The following is a 25,240-nucleotide window of genomic DNA, read 5'->3' as shown; positions in this document are numbered from 1 at the left end:
TTTCAACCCCCCCCTCCCCAATTTCTCCCCCTGAGCAATCTGATCAGAAAGCCTGATACTCTTCTCTTTCCTTAATTGCTGTGGGGAGATTCAAATCATTTAAGACCCTACCTGTGCAGAGAAATCGTCAGTCTGCCTCACTCCCTAACCACAATGAAAACCCTGAGCCAGTCTTCTTCCTTCATTCCCTCTGACCTGCTTGGGAGGCTTGCCCTGTTGTCCCAGGACCCATCAATTGTGTAAGTAATAACCCTTTTCATACCCTTGTTAGATGTGTATAGAATCATAAATCTCAATGTGAAATCAAATTATGGGTGAAGGTCCATCCTTCCCCTGCAGAGTGGTCACAACAAACCCTAAATATAATCTCTTACATAATTACAGTGTAATTATCAAAATCAGAAAATTAACATCGAGACATCTTTATTATCTAATCTAGTCCTATTCATATCTCTACATTTGCCCCAATAATGTTTCTTAAAGCTAAAGAAAATCTCGGACTATGTGATCAGTTATATGACATGTATATTTACTGCCTTTATCTGGGACAGTTTGAGGGTCTTTCCTTGTCCTTCATGACTTTGACATTTTCGAAGAGTATCTCTCGGTTATTTTGCAGAATGCTTCACAGTCTGAGTTTAATGTTTCTTCATAATCAAATTCAGGCTCTATTGTATTGAAAGTTCCTTTTGTTTCTGTTTGTCAGCTGTATGTGGTTTTTGCCCATCGAAGGGCTTTTGGTGTTCCTATTATTTCTTCTATCTCTGGTGGGAACAAATGCCAACGCAAATCCAGACTGAAGTCTTGGATATTCAGAGCTGAGACAAGACTGCTGGACAACGCTCCCGACTGACCCTCTTGTCACTGACCGCAGGGTGATAGGGAGAGGCAGTCACTGAAAGGTGGTGGAGAAAGTGTTGTACTATTTGCACTTTTGAAAACTGTGCAAAAGTTCTCCTTTCTTGAGTCAGGCCCAACTGAGATCTGAGAGAAGAGATACCAGGTTAAAGACTCCTTTTCAACAAACCTCTTTCTGCCTCTTTCATTAAGTTACCCTAGAAACTCAAAGAGCTACTGAAAGCTAAAGGGAGAGGTGTGGTTTCTAGTATTTGTGAATACGGGGTGTTGGGCTGATCAATGGCTTTCACATTTTAATAGACCTTTTTGAATTATTTATGAGAAACATTTTTTTTCACAATCAGAAAGTAAAAAGGATGGTTTCTTTCCCATTAAAAAGAAAATCAACCTATCCCTGACAAAAACTCTGTTTCTTACTCTAATTATTAATCTCTCCTTCCCTTTGAAGCTAAGTTCTTGAAAGAGTTGTGGCCTCCTGATGCCCTACATCTTCATATCCCGTTCAGCTTTGCAGTGACCTCCTCAGTGTCACTTCCCTGTCCCCTCTGGAGCACTTGATCAGTTTTGGCTACTCCTTCCTTTGGCATCTGATTGAACATCATCTCTATTTGCATAACTTGCTCCTCCCACTCCATGAATAGTACCTTCACTCAGGGTCCCATGCATGTCCCTATTCTCATTTTCAGTGAACTCATACATTTCTGTGGCTTCATCTCTCTTTTCCATGATAATCCAACATCTAAACCTGTCACCTAATCCTCTCTCCTTAACTCCAGGATCTTTGGCCCCTCTTCTTAGCCCACTGGTCTACTCAAAAGTGTCATAGATGCTTCTGCTTCAGTGGCTACCTCCTTCATGCCCTTGACCTGCCACATATTCCGTACTCTCGCAGACAATGATTCTAACATTCATTCAATCATCTAAGTCAGAAAGGAAGAGTCATAAGAGAGCCCTCCTTTGTTCCTCATATCCAAGCGCTGTTGAGTCCAGTTCCTATATATTTCTCGGATTCATTCCCTCCCTTCCTTTACACCCCCTCTACTACCTGACTATAATAAGAAAGTTAGTATTGATTCATAAAAATCCCATCCACTGTGTATTTTAAAAATTTCAATTCTATCCACATCTTTGTTTCTTTTATCAGCTTTCAAATATCTCCACACATGAAAAATCCCCTCTACCTTCATGACAACATTCATTATATGTGTATATAATATTTGGTAAAATCTTCTGGAACTTCCTTTATGCAAAAATCAGAGAAAATGGCTGAAACATATGAACGTTCATCTTTTTTTTTAAGATTTTTATTTATTTATCTATGAGAGACACAGAGACAGAGGCAGAGACACAGGCAGAGGGAGAAGTAGGCTCCATGCAGGGAGCCCGACGTGGACTTGATCCCGGGTCTCCAGGATAAGGCCCTGGGCTGCAGTCGGGCTCTAAACCACTGAGCCACCGGGGCTGCCCTGAACGTTCATCTTATTTGACCTCTTGATTTAGAATGAATGTCCAGTTCTAGGTGAAAACAATTGAGGAATTCAAACATTGCTTGTCTTATTTCTTTTGACCACAAACGATCCTCATTTATTGTCATTTCTCCTGGCATTATTCTTCACATTTCATTCATTTTTCCACATAAATATTTATTTTCTTACACTTAGTTGTTGCATAGGTGCCTTCTCAATGTCTGCGTGCTATTCCTGATGGAGCCACTCTAAAACTTGGAGTTTCACTGTTTGTTGCTTAAGTCTGATTCCAGATGTTTGCAAGTATGCTTTGCGTTTGATTAATTTCATTTAAAACTTCAAACAAGTAAAAAGATAACTCAGAAAAGACAAATCCCATTCATCAGAGAGCAAAATATAAGCTGATTTTCTTGGATCCATATTTCCTATTAGATCACACAGTACTTCAAAGGTTGAGATTAACTTTTAAAAATGTGTCTGTACTACATGCACAGCTTCATAATGAGCATTCCAGCTTGGCTGGGAAAGTCTTTCCACTATTAGACTTTCATTCTGTAGCATTTTCCAGTAATGAAGTGAGACTAAAAAGAATAAATAATTTTTCCTCAAAGCTCCAAAAATGACACGTGGAGAAAAATACTCCCACCAGAATGATTTCTGCAAAGACTCAGATAATGATTACTCATAAGGTTAAATAAAAACTCAGATTTAATTGTTGTTGTTTTGTTTTATTTTGAAGTTGGCTACACACCCAGCATGGAGTCCAACACAGGGCTTGAAATCACAACCCTGAGATTAAGACCTGAGCTGAAATCGAGAGTCAGGCACTTAACTGACTGAGCCACTCAGATGCCCCTTGGATTTAATTTTTTTAATATTTCACTAAATGCCAATGGAAACTAATGAAAATACTATTCATTGTTGTAACATCACGGTATCTTTCAACACTGTGTATAGTTAAAAAAATTCTAAGAGATACAAATTTATTTATTTAAAGGACCTATACAAAAATGATAAAAGATTCAGATAGAGCAGGACTAAAAGAGAACAAGGAATCATGTTCTACAAGCACTGACAACAAGGAAGAGAAAGAAAATGTTGGAAAGAATGACAGTCAATTGTATTTAGTTATGATAGTATATATATCAACTATATACATATAGTTGATGTAGAGACAGAAAGAGACAGAGACAGAGAGACTAGGAAAGACCACATTTTTAAAAAAGATTTTATTTTTTAATTTGAGAGACAGAGGGCATGAGGAGGGGTGAGGGGCAGAGGGAGAGGGACAAGCAAACTCGTCGCTGAGGGGGGAGCCAATATGGGGCTCAATCCCAGGACCCTAGATCATGACTGGAGCTGAAGGCAGATGCTTAACCGACTGAACGACCCAGGTGCCCCTAAAGACCACAATTTGATGCAGAGGAGACAGTTAATGATATTTTAACTTATTCTAATATTGCTACTTGGCCAGTACTGGTTCCAGATGATTTAAGGATTAATTTGCTTAAGAGAAGAAGTGAACCTCTTTTGATTAAAGATGAACGTTTCCAGTTCAACGAGAAGGAAAAAAAATAGCAGAAGATATGGTCAACACACAACATGGTTTTATAGATCTTTATCAAAATGGCAAAAATTTAAAGACTTGGCTTATTCAAAATTAAAAATTTGTTTTGTTTTTATTGCAGACTGCAGATATTGAGACAAAGCTGGAACATCTAGTGTTATAATTAGCTTTAAAACATACTGGAAGGTAAATTCTCAAATCTCTGAACTTGAGACATATGAACACTTCTGTCATTTAGGAAAATGGGAGACAACAATACTTGAAAAAAGTCATTGTTAAAACCCATCATGTGGAAATGAATAAAGAGACAAAAAATGGGGAGACATCTTCCATCATCTTTTTGACATAATTCTGTTTTCAGCTATTCAAAACCTTCCCTTAATGTGGCCAGAGAGGATGTCATCTACAAAGGAAATTTTTGGAGTTGATAGAGTTACTCTCAAATTACAACTCAATTTTAAAGGAATGTCTAGTTAAAATTAAACATATTATTCCTTCTGAAGGGAAAATAATCTCTTGTCTCCAAAAGTCATCTTCTGGAAAATCACATCAGTGAAAAAACAGCAGTGGCTATTAAAATATATATATTATTGGAATTATTTGTGATGGCTGAATTAATGCAAAAGATAGATTGTCAGTCTCACTCTCAAAGAGTGAGAGATTTTTACCCAGTATCAACCTTTACTAACAGCTTTTAAGGAAAGAGACAATCAAGAGACTCAGAAGGAGTAAAGAGGTCCGGAGCCTCTCACGTGTCTCCACGGGTCCATCTTTTTTACCACATTGGACATAAGAACAATAGACAAGGTCCCCATGAGGCTTTGTGGGGTTCCTCACACTGCAAAGAACATTACATTTATATTTCCATGTTCTACTTCAGAATGTGGTATATAGCTTAGGTGACATTCTCTAGGGAGTCATGCCTCGTGGGTTATGGGTTCATTTATCATAAATAATCCTGTAGCCAGAGACATCCTGCTGATCAGACTTCCTCCTCTTGGAAAATATCATTAGTTTATTTACCTGGAGGCCCAGTTGACAAGGAGCACAGACTAGTCTTTTCTTCTTGTAGATGATGCCTCTCTCCTATTCAGAGAGGGAATGGAACTGAGCCCAGCTCCTGTAATTCCTTCGCCCCAACAACACTCATGATGTTTCATACAGTGAACAAATGTTCAGAGTGAAAGGATACGTCCATACTGAAGATGATAAAGTTAAAATAAAGGAACCTTTCTTGGTCTTCTTTCTCATTCCTGAAAAGACTACTGCTGAACTAACAAGAGAGATTTTGGAACAATAGATAGTGACGGATGGGAAATAATTATAAGTTTGGCAGAGCTTCATAAAAATCCTAATTTACTATAAATCTAGAAATTTCAATAGCATGTCTTTGTTTCTTTCAGCAGCTTTCTCAAATGTCTCCAGGACTGAAAAACTTCCACTAAATATCTTTACCGGGAGGAGGAAGTCTGAAAACTCATCATAAATTTCTGTTACATTTGATAAAATATTCTGGAATTTTTCTTTTGGAAAAAGTCAAAGAAAATGGCTGAGACATAGCAAATTTTGGCATTATTTGAGCCATTACTTTAGAATAAGTGTCTGGTTCTTGGTGATCTTTTAATTGAGGCATTCAAATATTACCCTTTTCATTTACTTTTTGGGGGTTTTGTTTTGTTTTGTGATCCTCAGTGCATTGATGTTTCTTGTTGATCAAACTACTCCACTTTCAATCTCTTCTAAAAATTCAAAATGGGGGTCACCTGGGTGGCTCAGCAGTTGAGCGTGTTCCTTCGGCTCAGATCGTGATCTTGGGGTCCTGGGATTGAGTCCTGCATCAGGCTCCCTGCAGGAAGCTGCTTCTCCCTCTGCCTATGTCTCTACCTCTCTTTTTGTGTCTCTCATGAATAAATAAATAAAATCTCTAAAAAATTTCAGAATGGGGCGCCTGGCCAGCTCAGTCAGTAGAGAATGTGACTCTTGATCTCAGGGTCATGAGTTCCAGCCCCACACTGAGCATAGAGCTTATTTAAAAAAAAAAATCAGAATAACTAAGAACCAGTTGCTGGTTTTACAACTATCTTGCAAACAACAGGTTTTCTCCAAGCTTCTGCAGGACAAAAGAAAAAAAAAGTACAAATGTTTTTTTTCTATGTTATGTTTTTTTGTATCCTTCTAAAAATTTATACTTTGATCTTTTAATTACACTGATAGAATATTTCTGAAAATAATCATCCAGTAACAGATAAGTGAGTTTTAATAGTACTTGAAAATGTTACATACAATCTAAGCAACTACTAAGTCATGCCATTTACGTAACATTCTATTTTTTTGATCTTTAGTTTTAAAACAAAAATTTTTAAATACATTATATTTTAAAGATAAACTTCATATGGATAAAATGTTTCATATATGAACTAAAGCTGTGCAAAAATGGTTGAAAGGTCTCTATAATGGTACATATTTTGTTGTATGTATGTTCTTATAACAAAGTAAATGTAGCTATGCTATTGTCTAATACCTCTAAATATTTGACTTAGCCTATTAAAAATTACCAGTAATACTCTTGCCATCAAAATAACTGGATTTATTTAACAGGAAAATAAACACAATATGTGTCTTACAATGCCTTTCTAATGGGCTGTGAATATACTCAGCCTAACCGCAGACTATTCATTTATTCCCTGATGACTATTATTTCAACTCAGTATGTAAAGCAGCCTTCTCAAAGTGCCCTACACCCCTAGCAAGTAATTTTCCAAAAAGCTTGCCAAAATCACAATACTCCTGCCTCATCGATTACCACTTGCAAGTACCAACATTACTTGCTCACATAAACCATATTTGGCTTTGGCTGACTTTTCATAGTCCACAATGTGTTATATTTTCTTTATTCATTCTGCTTTTCATTCAACAAACATTTTTAAATACCTTCTATATGCCAGTAAGGCCCTGAGAATGCAAGATAAAAGATATGATTCCTTCTTTAATATCTGGGGACCCCTGGATGGCTCAGCAGTTGAGCATCTGCCTGGGCTCAGGTTGTGACCCTGAGATCCTGGAATCGAGTCCCGCATCGGGCTCCCTGCATGGAGCCTGCTTTTCCCTCTGCCTGTGTCTCTGCTTCTCTGTATGTGTCTCTCATGAATAAATGAATAAAATCTTTTAAAAAAAGGTAATATCTGAATGAAAAGGCTGACAAGTAACTAATATATTTTCTCAGGTGCCAACACAGAGGCTCTTTAGGAGAGGAGAAGGTTATCTATTTGAGAGTTTGCTCTGAAGCTTTGAGGGTTTGAAGGAGGGTTAAGCTTGGAAAGTTCTTAACTAAAAAGGAATGCAATCATATTTTCACTTAAAACATCACTCTACCCTCAAAATTAAAGATGGAAAGTCCAATTAATAATCCCAATTTGGGGGATGCCTGGGTGGCTCAGAGGGTTGAGCATCCGACTCTTGGTTTTAGCTCAGGTCATGATCTCAGGGTCCCACGACCAGCTCTGTACTCAGAACAGAGTCAGCTTGGGACTCTCTCTCTTCCCCTCTCTCTGCCCTTCCCCATCCCCCCCCCTCAAATAAATAAATAAGTCTTTAAAAAAATCCAATCTGGATCTAATTAAAAGAATAGGAACTTAGAAAGGAAATTCATAAATATGGAAGTTAGGCAAAATGGCCATCAAACCCTTGTGTCCACCAAATATCAGATTATTCCCCACACTAGAAGGGGGGACACAGCTTATTCATCTCTGTGTACCAGATCATAATATGAAGCACTGGCTCAAAAATGCTTTTTATTTTTATTTTTTTTCAAAAATGCTTTTTAAACCAAACGTAAGGTACAATTCTGAAAATTAAAATTTGAAGCGAAAATTCTGATTATCTGTGTGTCACCCCCTCTCAAAAATAGTCAAAGTGACAAATAGTGCAAGAAGACTGTATTTTTCATTAGTTTACCCATTGAATTGATATTCATCTTCTGTTTCTTTTAGACCCAATAAAGACACTAAGTGGTAGAGTAATGTCTATAAATTGGCAACCAAGAGAAGCAACTATCCAGAAAGCCCAGTCTTCAAGACTGGTTACTGCGCAATTCAGAACTGGCATAATTCATTCAACAAACATGTGCTGGGGGCCCTACTGCTCATTGGGCACCACATGTAAAAAATAGTATGAGTTTCTCATTTAGACACAGTTTTAAAAGAATATATTAAATTACCACAGTTTTTCTTTCCTAGACTTCCTACTCTCCTCTTTTCCAGTCTTCTTTCAGTCTCTTCAGGGCTTACGCTGCAAATAAGGACTGGAAAGAAAACTTGGTATAGGGCCAGAGAGATTTGACATTAGGGCCAGCGCCTCCCTTGTGCTGAGTGATCCCCACTGCAGCTGTGTCCCTAGTGATGAGATAGAGGAAGGGGGGGCACAATGTCTGTATCTAATGACCAACCTGTGGTGCTCAGCTAGGTTCCTTGTGAGAGCTTCCCCACCTGTAGGGAGGGAGCAGGGGGTAGGGGTGGGGAATCAGTAGGATTGAAGAGTAAGCAAGTTCAGATGAATTACCTGACAAGGTGTTCTGACTATTTGGGGTAACTATAGAATCTAAGTATTACCCACATACTTGCAGGGTCACCACAGCATGAAGCACTCCCCAAGGAAGGCTCCTGTGCCACTTTGCTTCAACTTTGGGGGTTATAGGTCCCTTGGCACATCAGGCTTAGATGGGTTGGCTGAATATAGTGGGGCAGGAGAGAAGACTGCCTAGAGTTGCTATGGTGATAACGATGGCCATCTGGTCCTAAAGCTAGCATCACGGGGCTTGGGGTTGGGGGGGCTCCTTCAAATACCCTACTCTTGCAACTTTTGGTTATGAGTTGTACAATGCACGTATTATGTTAGTGAACACCTGACTGATAGAAAAGACTCGAGGAAAGAGAGCTCCTATGAGGATTTTTATTTCTATCACTATCATCATCACTATCACCCCCTTCCGCATGAAGGACAGTGTTCTAACTGCCGGTCCTAGTTATTCCCAGCTGAATCTACAAATTTAAATTCTCGATTTTCTAATTTTCCAGGTAAGATTATGCAAGCAAAAGAGAAGCGATAGCATTTACCAATGGCTTGAAGATTGTAAATAATATGCAGCTCCCTCCTCCTCCAAGCTACACTAGCCCAAGACAAAGAGAATAACACAGTGTCTCATAGCTGTGGCAGCCATCGTGCTCTTAAGTGGATTCATCCCAAGATGTACTATACTTGTTATTTTTATTTTTTTTTATTTTTAAGCCTGGGAAATTGGGGATATTTCAAGCAATCAGCTAACTTACCCTCAAAAGGAAAAAATCAACTACTGCACAGACAGTGGGTGGATCAGAATGTTGAGAAATAGTCACCATACGAAGAAATGCTTAGACTTAGACATTTATAAATAATTAACTTATTGTTCTTTGTCTGCCTCTTTCTTCTCCCTTTCTCTACCTCCCACCCAAGTCGAAACAAGGATTCTATTACCCAGTGAAGTTTGAGTATTGTGAAAGAAAGAGCACAAGAATTGATGGTGCCTATTTCATTTTCTTTGAAACCTGTTATGGTTCTGTAAACAGATCCTGTAAGAATCACCTGTTGGATGCATTGACATCCCAAACAAAGATGCCTTCTTGAAAATTTATTAAAATATATTTCAATAAACTGAAGGACTCTGAGAATGTGACAATCTAGGATTCAGTCAGTTACAATGTTAGAATTCCCACCATAGATTCAATTTTATATTTTAAAACTTCTGTATTATTTCATCACACTTTTATATTAGTAATGAACTTATTTTTTATTCTCCATGTTCTGTGATGTCAGGTATTATTTTCATACTACAGAAGAAACATAAAAACTGATGAATCTGGGGAAAGTCACATATTTAGAAGACCTAGAAAGTTTTATTTTATTCACCCTTCATTTATTTACTGGATACCCAGTAATTACCAAGGGCTATGCGAGGCCCTGGGTTTTGAGGTGGGGGAAGGATCTGTTCTGGACTTGAATGGCCACTTCAGTGTGTTTATTAGAACTAGAAACTCTGAATGTGGTTTGTTATCCATCATTTCAAGCAAGTTACTGCAAAAAAAAAAAAAAAAAGGCCCGAGAGTTTCAATATATGTTCAGACAGCTGTGCACACTTAAGGGGACAGATGTGGTTTCAACAATTCTCTGATTGTCCGAATTCTTTCTTAACACCTGTGTTAGAGAATGCTGGCCCACCTTTATGAGCATGAGATCATCTTAACATTTTCTGCCCGTAATTTTGAATAAAGGGCCAGCCAACCCCAGGTGGGTGGGAATTGACCTTTTTTTATGGCCACCTGCACTTGAACTCATTCATCTCCATCAAGTTTAATAAGCTGAGGGAAAAAGGAAGAATCCATTAATGGAACTGAAAGCTTTCTCTTCAAAAGGAACTTGTTAAGAAAACAAAGTGATCTTAAAATACACACACACACAAACCAGATTTGGCACAACATAAAAAATAATAAAACTGAAAAAAATTTTCAGACTTTAGTGCTTATTAAACATTTAAAATAAATCCAATGAAAAGAGTTCAGGTGTGACTTTGTGGCAAAATCAAGAGATGTTTTCTTAAATTTAAAACAAAATATTTCAAAGAATTTTTTAATTCCGTTCTTATTATCTGGAAAGTGAGTATGGTAATTATCCAAGTAAAGTAGATTTGGCTTTTTTTTTAATGTATGTATGTATACATTTATTTATTTACTTACTTATTTTTAAAGATTTTATTTATTTATTCATGAGAGACATAGAGAGAGAGAGAAGCAGAGACACAGGCAGAAGGAGAAGCCGGCTCCATGCAGGGAGCCAGACATGGGACTTGATCCCGGGGACCCCAGGGTCACACCCTGGGCCAAAGACAGAGGGGCTCAACTGCTGAGCCACCCAGGCTGCCCAAAAACATGTATTTATTTTTGACTTACATGCAATAAAATTCACTTTTTGGTGTACATTTCAGTGAGATTTGACATTAATCTGAAAGTTTCTTCATACCACCATTATGTAGTCTACCCCTCTCCCACCCTCAATCCCCCAGCAACCACCATTTTTTTAAAAGAATGAAATGGACATGTAATTATGCAGTATGTAGTCTTTGGGGTCCAGCTTCTTCCACACAGCATAATTCATTTGAAATTCATGGTATTATATCATCAGTATATTCCTTTGTATTGCTGAGTAGCATTCCACTCTGTTCATATACCACAGGCTGTTTATCCATCCCCTGGTTGGAGAACATCTGGGTTTTTTCCAGTTTGGTGTAATTATGAACAAAGCTGTTATAAATATTTGCATGTATGCATTTATTTGAAATGTTTTCTTTTTTTAAGATTTTATTTATTCATGAGAGAGAGAGAGAGAGACAAAGAGGCAGAGACACAGAGAGAGGGACAGAGGCACAGGCTCCCTGCAGGGAGCCCGATGTGGGACTCAACCCTGGGTCTCCAGGATCATGCCCTGGGCTGAAGGTGGCGCTAAACCACTGAGCACCCAGGCTGCTGTATTTGAAATAAGTTTTCAATTCTCTTGGGTAAATTACTAAAAGGGGAATTGCTGGGTCAAGTGTTAAGTGTATTTTTAACTTGATAAGAAACTGCCAAACCACCTTCCAAAGTGGCTCTACCATTGGTGTTCCCTCAAGGAATACGTGAAAAGTTCAAGTCTCTGCATCTTCATCAGCATTGATATTGCCATGTTTTATTTTTTTTTAATTTTGGACGTTCTAATATTTGTGTAGTGGTAGGCTTTACCTTAATCAAACATTTTTCTTAAAAGACTCTTTAGTAAGTAGGAGTTACAGATTGACACTCTCACCCTGGAACTTACTCTTGGCCCTGTCTGTTGGCTTTTCCAAATATATCTGACCTACCAGAGTAGCTGACAGCCTCAAGTACATGGACTCATGGGCCGAAATAACACAACACTTAAAAGATATAATTACCTAAAAGAAATCCAACAGCTTAACAGTATATACCATCTGAAGCATAAGTATTAGAACAGACCAACCAAAACTTTAAAATAACCACAATAAGTATATCGAAGGAGACAAAGGAGGTATTAGGCAATGTGAAAAAAAGAGACTACAAAAAGGAGTAAGTGGCAAATATTAGTTTTCCCAAATATAATAGTTAAAATAAAATCTCCAATACATGAAATAAGAGTAAGGTGGACAAGGCTAAAGAAGGAATCAGTGAGTTTAAAAGACAAAATGAAGATAATGATGCAGCTTGTATTTTCAGGATTAGAGATGTGTACCAAAAGGGCCAGGCTTGGAGTAGTAAATTAATACATGGTGAATTTTCATTTTTCCACCTTAAATTCCAAATGCTCTTTGATAACTTCATCAAGAATAGTATTTCCAAATGACCTAATAACTTTGATCTTATGACTTTAGTAACGGATGCACACTGTCAGGTACTGCATTTCACTATTTCCCTTTTCTTCTTTCTTCTTGCTTTCTTTCCCAGTTCTCATCAGAATATGCCACCCACATCTGTATGTCCTGGGCCTGTGTGGGACATGGAAAGGCAGGAGCGTATGAGTTTCTGAAGTCAGAAAGAACTGGGTTGAGTCCCATAAACTTGGGTAAATAAATTAACCTCATTAAGTCTCAGTTTTCCCATCTGTAAAAAGGGCATAATATTACCTGACAGGATTCTTCAGGATGACTAAATTGAATAACAAATACCAAATGGGCCCTGGCACACAATAGATGTTCAATAATTCACTCTTCTATACTTTTTAAAACCTGTATCATTCCCAATCCCAGATACTGAAATTCATTTAACTTGGGGAAAATTACTCCAACTTCACAACTAGGGAGACACCCTATGAGGCATATTCACTTAGGGTAAGTTATCCTTGGGATAGCAACCTACTGACAAATTCACACGGGGGTATAATTTATTGATATGTCTCTTTCCAGAAAATAGGGGTCTATTAAAAGAGAGAGCAAGAGCGAGTGATGAGAGTACTGATGTCTGAAGAAAAGAATAGAAAAATAGAAGGAGGATATGCATAAAAGAAGAGAACTGAGTCCATCAAAAGTGAGTACTACCTATCTTAACTTTTTCTCTGAGAATGGCTATGTGTCTCAGGATCTAGCTTATGAGGCAATTCTTGTGTGACCTTGGTCTTTTGGCAGCATATGATGTTCATCAACCATATGATAAATGAATCTGTGCTATGTAATAAGGCTTTTCTCTTACTGCCAATAATAAACACGGGCTTTGTTCTGAAGGTTCTGCTATGACAAGTTGTGTTATAGTAAAATTTCATGGTGGTACACAAAAACGTTCCCCACCTGAACTATAGTCCAAGTGCATTTAGAGCAAATCCACACAATTCCTGGCCCAGGTGTCAAGTGATGAAAAGGTAAATTGGAGTTCCCATTTGGTGAAAATCCAAGCATTTGTCTTGCCTGCACATTTATGTCAGAGGGATGCGAATTTAGTACTGACATCTATGTATACTGTGACTCCGGTAATAATAGGCTGTCCATTGACCACTTGTATCTACGCTGTAGCTAGTGCTGCTCCAGCCCCCTCAAGGACCTGAAATGTTTTCAAAAAAGTCATTTTTTCCACAATGCAGGAAGCACTGCATTTATTGACTTCTTAAATAATATCTAGATATAGCATTTTTTTTTAATTTTTTTTAATTTTTATTTATTTATGATAGTCAGAGAGAGAGAGAGAGAGAGAGAGAGAGGCAGAGACACAGGCAGAGGGAGAAGCAGGCTCCATGCACCGGGAGCCCGATGTGGGATTCGATCCCGGGTCTCCAGAATCGCGCCCTGGGCCAAAGGCAGGCGCCAAACCGCTGCGCCACCCAGGGATCCCTAGATATAGCATTGATATTAATTTTAAACTATGGCTTTCAGATCAGAGCAGTGGAATTCTTAGTGGAATATTTCTGCGCTGTGTTCTCTCTGCTGAATTTCCGTATTCACACACTTGCTTGTTTTATCATTTAACCGTTCTGTGCGTAGGGCATTCATTTCTCATCATGTTAGAAGTGATTTGGGGGAAAGAAAAAAAAAAGCAACTGCCAGGTAAAAATTTCATCAATGTTATGAGTTCCTGGAAGGCAGAAAGTACATCTTATTTATCATAATGTTCCTTTCATCACTGAGGGAGAGTTATTCAACACCCAGCATGTTTCAGCCATTGTATTAGGTGTCCAAGATCCAATGACAAGACAACTTCATTGCCTGCCAGTGAGAACAGGGTACATCTGAAACTGCTGGTATATCTGGCAAAATTGCAAATGTCTAGGCTGCCCCCAAAGCTACTGAATCAGAATCTGTGGTGAGTGTCCTGGGAATTATACCATTTCTTGTGGGTTAGAGATTGTGTCATGTTCCTCATTTTATTCCCAGTGCTAAGCACAAATCCTGAGACAGAGTAGACATATGATACTCATTAGTTAACTTCAATCATCCCACAAATATTTAAGTGCTTTCTATGGGCCAGACATTGTTCTAGACAAAAATCCCCATTTTCATGCAGTTTGCATGCAGGAAGAGGGAAGAGGAGACAATAAGCAATAAACAATAAACACAATGAGGTAGAGCAGTCAACTGTATCCAGATGCCCGGATAGGCCCCCTTGAGAGTGTGCTGAGCAAGGACTTGGAGAAGGTGAGAAAGTGAGTCTAGTAGATATTTGGGGGAAAATCCCAGGAAGAAAGGAGAGGTAGGGCAAAGGTATCAAGTCAGTGCCAAGCACACTCTAGAGTAACAGTGAGTACCTTCATGGGCCAGGATCAGAGTGAGCAGAGGGGAGAGGAGATCAGAGAGGCAGGAGGGGACAGATGATGTGCCATCTTGTAGGCCACTGTAAGGACTTCAAGTCAAATTAGAAAAAGAATTAATGATTGGATGAGCTAATGGATGAAGTTGTTACAATGTCACATTATAAGAACTAAGAAATTCAGAGGTGCTCAGAGGGGATCCCATTGTTGGAGGCCTTCAAATATTGATTTAATGGGAGATACCTTCTTTAGCAATTAGAAGATGCATTTTGCTATCATCAGTCTTGCCATGAGCTAGTGAAAATTAAAAACAGTTCTAATAAAAACTCTGCTCTTCCTATTTTCTTTTTTCCTTAATTGGTCCACTATTTTTAAGGGGAAAAAAAATCCTATTCTTGCTTTTCCTAAGAAAATGAATTAACCAACACTGCAGAGATAGAATAAAAGCCTGTGTTCTTTCAATCGAGAATTCTTTCCATTAGCTCACATTATCTCAAGATACCCAGAGGGCCTAACAAGTCAGTTCTATGATTCTGAGGGCCATAAACACCATAGTGGCCCAAAGTGATAGCCTTATACTCACTATCTCTACCAAGTAAAAAAAAAAAAATTTAAAAGGACCCTGCATAGTGTTTAGTGCATCGATGTTTTCTAAGGTTATAGTACAAATTCTTCCTATAATATCAGATATCATTCTCTCTCTTTTTAAAATTTATTTATTTTAGGGAGAGGGAGAGAGACAATGGAGGGGAGGAGGGGCGGACAGAGAGGGGAGAGAGAATCCTCAAGCAGACTCCCAGCTAAACACAGACTCCCATGACCCTGAGCTCATGATGACCTGAGCCAAACCAAGGGTCAGACACTTAACCGACTGAGCCACCCAGGCATCCCCCCAGATAAGTTCTTTTAAAAAAAATTATTAATTTATTCATGAGAGAGACAGAGAGGCAGAGACACAGGCAGAGGGAGAAGCAGGCTCCATGCAGGGAGCCCGATGTGGGACTCGATCCCAGGCCTCCAGGATCACACCCTGGGCTGAAGGCGGCGCTAAACCGCTGAGCCACCCAGGCTGCCCACTATCACTTATTGTGATCCTATTAGGACTATGATATTGTTAATAACTGTTAAAAAACTTTTGATAAAAGTCAGCATTTATGCCTAATATGAATAATATAAATAATATAATGTAATTTACAATAAAAATAATATAAATAGGCGAGGAGGGGCAAGATGGCGGAAGAGCAGGGTCCCCAAACCACCTGTCCCCACCAAATTACCTAGATAACCTTCAAATCATCCTGAAAATCTACGAGTTTGGCCTGAGATGTAAAGAGAGACCAGCTGGAATGCTCCAGTGAGAAGAGTCCGCGCTTCTATCCAGGTAGGAAGACGGGGAAAAAGAAATAAAGAAACAAAAGGCCTCCGAGGGGGAGGGGCCCGCGAGGAGCCGGGCTGAGGCCGGGGCGAGTGTCCCCAGGACAGGAGAGCCCGTCCCGTCCCGGAGGAGCAGGAGCTGCACCAACCTTCCCGGGCGGGCGGAAAGGGGCCCGCAGGGAGTTGGAGCAGGACCCAGGAGAGCGGGGATGCCCTCGGGCTCCCGGGGACACTAACAGACACCTGCTCCCCGGGAGAGTGCGCCGAGCTCCCTAAGGGCTGCAGCGCGCACCGCGGGGCCGGAGCAGCTCGGAGGGGCTCGGGCGGCGGCTCCGCGGAGGGGGCTGCGGGGCGGGAGCGCGAATCCACCAGCGCAGGCCCCGGAGCACAGGGCGCCGGGACACAGCCCAGGATCCGGCCTCCCCCGGGACAGGCAGAGGCCGGGAGGGCCCAGGACAGCGAGGACGCTCCTGCCCCGAGCTGAGCAGATCAGCGGCCCCGCCCCGGAGCCTCCAGGCCCTGCGGACGGAGAACCGAGAGCCCTGAGCCCGTAGTTCCTGCGGAGGCTGAATCCAGGCTTCCAGAGTTGCCATAGCAACTGCGACTGTTCCTCCTGAGACCTCACGGGGTAAACAACCCCCGCTGAGCCCTGCAGCAGGCAGGGGCAGAGCAGCTCCCCCAAGTGCCAACACCTGAGAATCAGCACAGCAGGCCCCTCCCCAAGAAGACCAGCTGGACGGACCAGTTCCAGGGGAAGTCAAGGGACTTAAAGTCTACAGAAATACTCCCCCGTGTTTTTTTTTCTTTTTTTCTTTTTTTCTTTTTTCTTTTCTTTTTGATTTCTGATTGCTTCCCCCACCCCCTTTTTTTCACCTTTCTTTCTTTTTCTTTCCCTTTTTCTTCTCTTCTTTCCTTTTTCTTTTTTCTTTTTCTCTTTTCTTTCCTTCTCTCTCTTTCTCTCCTTTTCCCAATACAACTTGTTTTTGGCCACTCCGCACTGAGCAAAATGACTAGAAGGAAAACCTCACCTCAAAAGAAAGAATCAGAAACAGCCCTCTCTCCCACAGAGCTACAAAATCTGGATTACAATCCAATGTCAGAAAGCCAATTCAGAAGCACTATTCTACAGCTACTGGTGGCTCTAGAAAAAAGCATTAAGGACTCACGAGACTTCATGACTGCAGAATTTAGATCCAATCAGGCAGAAATTAAAAATCAACTGAATGAGATGCAATCCAAACTAGAAGTCCTAACGACGAGGGTTAACAAGGTGGAAGAACGAGTGAGTGACATAGAAGACAAGTTAATGGCAAAGAGGGAAACTGAGGAAAAAAGAGACAAACAATTAAAGGACCATGAAGACAGATTAAGGGAATTAAATGACACCCTAAGGAAGAAAAACCTACGTTTAATTGGGGTTCCCGAGGGCGCCGAAAGGGACAGAGGGCCAGAATATGTATTTGAACAAATCCTAGCTGAAAACTTTCCCAATCTGGGAAGGGAAACAGGCATTCAGATCCAGGAAATAGAGAGATCCCCCCCTAAAATCAATAAAAACCGTTCAACACCTCGACATCTAATAGTGAAGCTTGCAAATTCCAAAGATAAAGAGAAGATTCGTAAAGCAGCAAGAGACAAGAAGTCCCTGACTTCCATGGGGAGGAATATTAGGGTAACAGCAGACCTCTCCACAGAGACCTGGCAGGCCAGAAAGGGCTGGCAGGATATATTCAGGGTCCTAAATGAGAAGAACATGCAACCAAGAATACTTTATCCAGCAAGGCCCTCATTCAAAATGGAAGGAGAGATAAAGAGCTTCCAAGACAGGCAGGAACTGAAAGAATATGTGACCTCCAAACCAGCTCTGCAAGAAATTTTAAGGGGGACTCTTAAAATTCCCCTTTAAGAAGAAGTTCAGTGGAACAATCCACAAAAACAAGGACTAAATAGATATCATGATGACACTAAACTCATATCTGTCAATAGTAACTCTGAACGTGAACGGGCTTAATGACCCCATCAAAAGGCGCAGGGTTTCAGACTGGATAAAAAAGCAGGACCCATCTATTTGCTGTCTACAAGAGACTCATTTTAGACAGAAGGACACCTACAACCTGAAAATAAAAGGTTGGAGAACCATTTACCATTCAAATGGTTCTCAAAAGAAAGCAGGGGTAGCCATCCTTATATCAGATAAACTAAAATTCACTCCGAAGACAGTAGTGAGAGACAAAGAGGGACACTATATCATACTTAAAGGATCTATCCAACAAGAGGACTTAACAATCTTCAATATATATGCCCCGAATGTGGGAGCTGCCAAATACTTAAACGAATTATTAACCAAAGTGAAGAAATACTTAGATAATAATACACTTATACTTGGTGACTTCAATCTAGCTCTTTCTACCCTCGATAGGTCTTCTAAACACAACATCTCCAAAGAAACGAGAGCTTTAAATGATACACTGGACCAGATAGATTTCACAGATATCTACAGAACTTTACATCCAAACTCAACTGAATACACATTCTTCTCAAGTGCACATGGAACTTTTTCCAGAATAGACCACATACTGGGTCACAAATCGGGTCTGAACCGATACCAAAAGATTGGGATCGTCCCCTGCATATTCTCAGACCATAACGCCTTGAAATTAGAACTCAATCACAAGAAGAAGTTTGGAAGGACCTCAAACACGTGGAGGTTAAGGACCATCCTGCTAAATGATGAAAGGGTCAACCAGGAAATTAAGGAAGAATTAAAAAGATTCATGGAAACTAATGAGAATGAAGATACAACTGTTCAAAATCTTTGGGATGCAGCAAAAGCAGTCCTGAGGGGGAAATACATCGCAATACAAGCATCCATTCAAAAACTGGAAAGAACTCAAATACAACAGCTAACCTTACACATAAAGGAGCTAGAGAAGAAGCAGCAAATCGACCCGACGCCCAGCAGAAGAAGAGAGTTAATTAAAATTCGAGCAGAAATCAACGAAATTGAGACCAGAAGAACTGTGGAACAGATCAATAGAACCAGGAGTTGGTTCTTTGAAAGAATTAATAAGATAGATAAACCATTAGCCAACCTTATTAAAAAGAAGAGAGAGAAGACTCAAATTAATAAAATCACGAATGAGAAAGGAGAGATCCCTACCAACACCAAGGAAATACAAACGATTTTAAAAACATATTATGAACAGCTCTACGCCAATAAATTAGGCAATCTAGAAGAAATGGACGCATTCCTGGAAAGCCACAAACTACCAAAACTGGAGCAGGAAGAAATAGAAAACCTGAACAGGCCAATAACCAGGGAGGAAATTGAAGAAGTCATCAAAAACCTCCCAAGACACAAGAGTCCAGGGCCAGATGGCTTCCCAGGGGAATTCTATCAAACGTTTAAAGAAGAAACCATACCTATTCTACTAAAGCTGTTTGGAAAGATAGAAAGAGATGGAGTACTTCCAAATTCGTTCTATGAGGCCAGCATCACCTTAATTCCAAAACCAGACAAAGACCCCACCAAAAAGGAGAATTACAGACCAATATCCCTGATGAACATGGATGCAAAAATTCTCAACAAGATACTAGCCAATAGGATCCAACAACACATTAAGAAAATTATTCACCATGACCAAGTAGGATTTATCCCCGGGATGCAAGGCTGGTTCAACACTCGTAAAACAATCAATGTGATTCATCATATCAGCAAGAGAAAAACCAAGAACCATATGATCCTCTCATTAGATGCAGAGAAAGCATTTGACAAAATACAGCATCCATTCCTGATCAAAACTCTTCAGAGTGTAGGGATAGAGGGAACTTTCCTCGATATCTTAAAAGCCATCTACGAAAAGCCCACAGCAAATATCATTCTCAATGGGGAAGCACTGGGAGCCTTTCCCCCAAGATCAGGAACCAGACAGGGATGTCCACTCTCACCACTGCTATTCAACATAGTATTGGAAGTCCTAGCCTCAGCAATCAGACAACAAAAAGACATTAAAGGCATTCAAATTGGCAAAGAAGAAGTCAAACTCTCCCTCTTCGCCGATGACATGATACTCTACATAGAAAACCCAAAAGCCTCCACCCCAAGATTGCTAGAACTCATACAGCAATTTGGTAGCATGGCAGGATACAAAATCAATGCTCAGAAATCAATGGCATTCCTATACACTAACAATGAGACTGAAGAAAGAGAAATTAAGGAGTCAATCCCATTTACAATTCCACCCAAAAGCATAAGATACCTAGGAATAAACCTAACCAAAGAGGTAAAGGATCTATACCCTAAAAACTATAGAACACTTCTGAAAGAAATTGAGGAAGACACAAAGAGATGGAAAAATATTCCAAGCTCATGGATTGGCAGAATTAATATTGTGAAAATGTCAATGTTACCCAGGGCAATTTACACGTTCAATGCAATCCCTATCAAAATACCATGGACTTTCTTCAGAGACTTAGAACAAATTATTTTAAGATTTGTGTGGAATCAGAAAAGACCCCGAATAGCCAGGGGAATTTTAAAAAGGAAAACCATATCTGGGGGCATCACAATGCCAGATTTCAGGTTGTACTACAAAGCTGTGGTCATCAAGACAGTGTGGTACTGGCACAAAAACAGACACATAGACCAATGGAACAGAATAGAGAACCCAGAAATGGACCCTGAACTTTATGGTCAACTAATATTCGACAAAGGAGGAAAGACGATCCACTGGAAGAAAGACACTCTCTTCAATAAATGGTGCTGGGAAAATTGGTCATCCACATGCAGAAGAATGAAACTAGACCACTCTCTTGCACCATACACAAAGATAAACTCAAAATGGATGAAAGATTTAAACGTGAGACAAGACTCCATCAAAATCCTAGAGGAGAACACAGGCAACACCCTTTTTGAACTTGGCCACAGTAACTTCTTGCAAGATACATCCACGAAAGCAAAAGAAACAAAAACAAAAATGAACTATTGGGACTTCATCAAGATAAGAAGCTTTTGCACAGCAAAGGATACAGTCAACACAACTCAAAGACAACCTACAGAATGGGAGAAGATATTTGCAAATAACATATCAGATAAAGGGCTAGTTTCCAAAATCTATAAAGAACTTATTAAACTCAACACCAAAGAAACAAACAATCCAATCATGAAATGGGCAAAAGACATGAAGAGAAATCTCACAGAGGAAGACATAGACATGGCCAACATGCACATGAGAAAATGCTCTGCATCACTTGCCATCAGGGAAATACAAATCAAAACCACAATGAGATACCACCTCACACCAGTGAGAATGGGGAAAATTAACAAGGCAGGAAACCACAAATGTTGGAGAGGATGAGGAGAAAGGGGAACCCTCTTACACTGTTGGTGGGAATGTGAACTGGTGCAGCCACTCTGGAAAACTGTGTGGAGGTTCCTCAAAGAATTAAAAATAGACCTGCCCTACGACCCAGCAATTGCACTGTTAGGGATTTACCCCAGAGATTCAGATGCAATGAAACGCCGGGACACCTGCACCCCGATGTTTCTAGCAGCCATGTCCACAATAGCCAAACTGTGGAAGGAGCCTCGGTGCCCATCGAAAGATGAATGGATAAAGAAGATGTGGTTTATGTATACAATGGAATATTCCTCAGGCATTAGAAACGACAAATACCCACCATTTGCTTCAACGTGGAAGGAACTGGAGGGTATTATGCTGAATGAAGTAAGTCAATCGGAGAAGGACAAACAGTGTATGTTCTCATTCATTTGGGGAATATGAATAATAGTGAAGGGGAATATAAGGGAAGGGAGAAGAAATGTGTGGGAGATATCAGAAAGGGAGACAGAACATAAAGACTTCTAACTCTGGGAAATGAACTAGGGGTGGTGGAAGGGGAGGAGGGCGGGGGGTGGGGGTGAATGGGTGACGGGCACGGAGGGGGACACTTGATGGGATGAGCACTGGGTGTTATTCTGTATGTTGGTAAATTGAACACCAATAAAAATTAATTTATTAAAAAAATAATATAAATAAATAACGATAAATAATAACTATAATTTTTTAAAAGATTTATTTATTTATTTATTCATGATAGACATAGAGAGAGAGAGAGATTAGCAGAGACCCAGGAGGAGGGAGAAGCACGTTCCATGCTGGGAGCCCGACGTGGGACTCGATCCCGGGTCCCCAGGATCTCACCCTGGGCCGAAGGCAGGCCTAAACTGCTGAGCCACCCAGGGATCCCCCAGATACATTCTTTAGGAGGTTTAGTCATGCCACAAATGTGGCACATTTTGATAAGACTACATACGTTAGTTTGTCATAGAAAAGCTGAACAAACAACTGAACCAAACACTAGTCAAACACACACACACACACACACACACACACACCCTGACCCCACAAAAAAATAACTGCAGAGTCAAGTTTCATGAAGAATGTGGTACAGACATGAAGAGGCAATGTTATGTTTCCAGCTTGATCATTTTATATAAAGTCATTAAACTAATTTCAGAATCTCTACATTTTTTCGAAGTGTGTATGGTGGCAGATTATTACTTCTTATGGTAATTTAATTATATTAGGATTATTAAAGATATATTTCAACTGTAGTGCATAGATAATAGAATCATGGTCTTACATTTGACATTAATATACTGCTGTATTTCAGTTAAATTTTAAACTTTTCTCATCTTTTTCTCTTCAGGCTTTTATGATGCTTAAAGAAATAACTTGGAGTATTTGGGACATCTAATATTTTGTGCTTGCCTAACGTTAAACAGGTCATGTCACACTGCTCATTTTATTCTGTTCCATATGAACAATCCTTCAATATTGAAATAATGCCTCATGGAGCCATTATGTAGTATTCATTCACATAAGGCAATTTCTTTGCTCAGACGGCATCCAAGGAATTGGGCTAATTTGGTCATTTGTAAAACCATCTCTACCAGCAGAGTATATGTAAAGTGATCATAAACTTGTATAAATGAACCCCGTAGTCCCACATAGTTACAAATTATTAATTTCTTTGTATTATATTAATATGCTAAATATTTTATACTATGGAAAATGTGCTACACGTACATTTAAAGTTTATGTTCTCCATGGGAGCAATGCTGGAAAATACATCACTGAACCCTCACATGCATATTAAAAATACATTTTGTTTCTTCTGTGACTTTCGAATTTTTGTCATTTATCTTGAGAGCTTAGAGTAAATAAGAGGCAAAAAACTGAGAAAGAATCGACAAAATAAAGTCTTTATGTTTACGGTCTGAAGTCAGCCACATGACTTTATATTTTTACAATCCCCTGGGCATGAAAAGCTCACCAGCTGTGCATTAGTAAACTCGAACATTGTAGTTTCAGGTTTTAACCTTCTAGTGTCAATAAAAACACAATATGTGGCCAGGAGGGGTCGTTTATGAAGAAAAAAAATTCTCAGCGGCGATGCTTAAAATATTGTTATTTTTTAATAATGTGCCTTTTAGCTGAAATTAATTTGTTTAAATTATAGACAGTAAAATCACTGATCAGATGGAAAATAATGTTTTTGGTGACAGAGTGGAGACACTGATTAGTTAAAGCAAATGCCTTAATGGAAACCTGGAGATAAGGTTTCTCTCCTGTGGCAAGGTCACCCCCAGGCCCCCTGCGGTCTTCAGGGCTCCCTCCTCTTTTGTCTTCCCTCCTCCCATAGAGGCTGTTAGCTTTCTTTCCTCGCTCCACCATTCCCCCTTTTTTCCTGTTCCTCCTCTTCGTTTCTCCATGCTTTTTCTCCTTTCCTAGCTGCATTAGGGCTTTGCTTGCCTCTTTAACCTCTTTTCTGGCTGTTTCCCTCTTTCATTTAGATACATTAAAACTCCTTTTGGCAAAATCTCTCCTTTTTGATACATCAGGGCCCTTGCATGAAATGCCTGGAAAATTAATTCCATGTACATTTTAGGAAATCTTGCTCACAGCTGCATTTTTCCATTAGAGATGGTTTCAAAGCCTACGTAAAAGAATGAAAGAGAAAGAAAGAAAGAAGAAGAAAGAAAGAAAGAAAGAAAGAAAGAAAGAAAAGAAAGAAAAATAAAGAGAGAAAAAACCCACAGCCAAATGAGGCAAAGTTTAAGTAAGAAAACATGTGTGGAACATTAAGCCAAGTGACAGGAACAGGGTTACATTTTCAGAGAAGCATAGAAGTTCTGTAAATGCCTTTCAAATAAAACAAGAACATTTTTTGAACTTTAAAAATAAAAGATTGCCAACACAATAAAATTTACAAAAATAAAATTCACATTTGGTTTGTAAGACAATTATAGCTCAAGTTCATAAATGACTGGTAAACAGGAACCACATATATAAAAATAAACTTGAACCGTACCTGATGACCACAGGGAGAGAGAGGGAGATTTTCAACTGAAAACATTCCATCCGTTACCATTTTTTGTTGGCTATGTGAACATAATAATTTTCTTACAGTCTGCTAAAAATCCTGCTCTGTATCAAACTTCCACTGATTTAACTCATTAATTTATGACATCTTCTACAACTGACTTGCATATTTTCTTTTTCCCTATTTTGGAAAATAGACTTCTTTTTCTACCAATTTTTTTAAGATGGAAGACATACAAGATTGATATAAGTAATATGATAATACGAAATTAGTAACAGTAAATGATCAAAATATTATCTACTCTTTAACACCTTTCCCAATACACGGATGGCCTTAAAGTTTCTATGAACCTTTTGCGTGGGTAGGGGAAAGTACACAGCCAAGTGCAATCTTTCCTTTCTGTGTCTATTATATGTGTTGGAGAAGAAATGATAAAAAATAACATATTTCTTTACAACATCCCAAGTTTCAGATTGTTTATACATGTTTAATGTAAATAAAATGGACTGTTCTGTCTGTTTAAATAGCTCAGAAAGAGTAAGAGGGACTCTCTATACGAAAATTGAAAGGGTTAGGAGTTGCTCTGATATTAAACTGTGTGGTCATTTTGGCTTTATGCAGATGAGTACTCGCTGGGATTCTGGGCCTCACAAGTTAATTGAAAAGGAATCAACATAAAGTAACAACTTAATTTCCAAGGATCTCTGCTAATTCTGGAAAGAAACTCTCATGAAGATATAATTGGAAATGATATTAAAAATAAAGTTTGTGCCTTTATGAC

The 25,240-nt window shown here is 39.4% G+C and overlaps 1 long non-coding RNA gene across 1 annotated transcript in view; it reads left to right on the top strand.

Annotated features, from left to right (window-relative positions):
* The window catches only part of LOC129511950 (uncharacterized), a 51,445-nt gene that overhangs the window by 10,147 nt on the left and 16,058 nt on the right, over positions 1-25,240 (top strand). Inside the window, exon 2 of the long non-coding RNA XR_008664947.1 lies at positions 12,869-12,989. This is a non-coding gene — a long non-coding RNA (uncharacterized LOC129511950). The remainder of the gene's footprint in view (positions 1-12,868; positions 12,990-25,240) is intronic.

This window comes from Nyctereutes procyonoides, unplaced genomic scaffold (genome assembly GCF_905146905.1).
Source record: "Nyctereutes procyonoides isolate TBG_1078 unplaced genomic scaffold, NYPRO_anot_genome, whole genome shotgun sequence".
Classification (NCBI taxonomy): domain Eukaryota; kingdom Metazoa; phylum Chordata; class Mammalia; order Carnivora; family Canidae; genus Nyctereutes; species Nyctereutes procyonoides.
This window is presented reverse-complemented; position numbering and strand designations above follow the sequence as displayed.